Raw genomic sequence first — 1,803 nt, forward strand, 5'->3', positions numbered from 1 at the left:
ACTTCAGGAGCTTGTTTTTAACATATAGCACTCCTCAGAGCCTGTGCACTCAGTGGACAGTTATAGACCATGTGGGAGCACCACCCAACCACCTCCACAAGAAACACAATCAAGGGGCAGTCTCAGCAGGCACCAGAGCCCTACTGAAGTAAGTACTGCTCTGTGGAGTGGGTCCCTGTATAGCTGATCCTTCACAGTGGTCAGAGATTGGTAGTCAGTGGTTATAGCCAGTCCCTGCAGCTAATTATCCTAGGTAAATCACTCCCATTGACCTGTCAACAGCAATCAAGGATCAACTGCAAGAGAAGGGTGTATGCAGCCCACATGGTGAGCCCACCTCAAGTATCCAGCTTGGGTGGTTGGGGAGGTTGTGCCACTGGAACCTATAGGACACCTCCTCTACTATAATAGACCACTCTGCCAGGCCAGGGAGACATAGCAGCTCTACCTGATACATAGAAATGAACAGAGGGAGGCTGGAAAAATGGGGAGATAAAGACACATGTCCCAAATGAAAGAACTGAAAGAACAAAACAAAATTCCAGAACAAGAACTAAACAAAATGGAGACAAGCAAGCTACTAGATGCAGAGTTCAAAACACTGGTTATAAGGATGCTCAATGAATCAAGGGAAAGAATAGATGAACTCAGAGAGAACTTCAACAGCATGAAAAAGAACATGGGACCCATAAGAAAGAACCAGTCAGAAATGAAGGAGACACTAATTGAAAAAAAGAACAATTTATGGGGAACCAACAGTACAGTGGATGAAGCTGAGAATCAAATCAGTAATTTAGAATATAAGGAAGTGAAAACACCCAATCAGAATAGAAAAAAAATCCAAAAAAATGAGGATACTGTAAGATGCGTCTGAAACAACTAAAAGCATACCAGCATTTGCATTATGGGGGTGCCAGAAGGAAAAAAGAAAGACCAAGAAATTAAAAACCTCTTTGAAAATATCATGATGAAAATTTCCCTAATTTGGTGAAGGAAATAGACATACAAACCCAGGAAGCACAGAAAATCCCAAACAAGATAAACCCAAAGAGGCCCACATCAAGACACACTGTAATTGAAATGCCAAAGCTTAAAGATAAAGAGAGAATCACAAAAATGGAAAGAGAAAATCAGTTAGTTATCTTCAAGGAAGCTCCCATTAGAATGTCAGCTGATTTCTCAACAGAAACTTTGCAGGCTTTAAGGGAATGGCAAGAAATACCCAAAGTGATAAAAAGCAAGGACTTACAACCAATATTACCCTACCTAACAAAGTGATCATTTACAATAAGAGGACAGATAAAGAGCTTCCCACACCAGAAAAAGCTAAAGGAGTTCATCATCACCTACCAGTATTATATAAAATGATGAAAGATTTTCTTTAGGAAAAAGAAGGAGATAAAAAACATGAACAATAAAATACCAATAGATACATATCTATCAAAGTTGAATCTAAAAATTAAAACAAAAGAATAATCAGAACAGAAACAGAATAAAAAATACAGACCCATTTTGAGGGCTGCCAGATGGGAAGGGAGTTGGGGGGAACTTCTGAAAAAGGTAAAGGGATTAAGAAGTACAAATGTCACAATACCTGATATCAAACTATACTACAAAGCCACTGTAATCAAAATAATCTGGTACTAGCATAAAAAAAGACACATAGATCAATAGAACAGAATAGAGAATCCAAAAATGAACCCATCTCTATGGTCAATTAATATTTGACAGAGGGGCATAAGCATACAATGAAGTAAAAATTGCCTCCTCAATAATGGTGTTGGGAAAACTGAACTAGTACAT

This window comes from Artibeus jamaicensis, unplaced genomic scaffold (genome assembly GCF_021234435.1).
Source record: "Artibeus jamaicensis isolate MK-2021 breed Jamaican fruit bat unplaced genomic scaffold, CSHL_Jam_final contig_3142, whole genome shotgun sequence".
In the NCBI taxonomy this organism is placed as follows: Eukaryota; Metazoa; Chordata; class Mammalia; order Chiroptera; family Phyllostomidae; genus Artibeus; species Artibeus jamaicensis.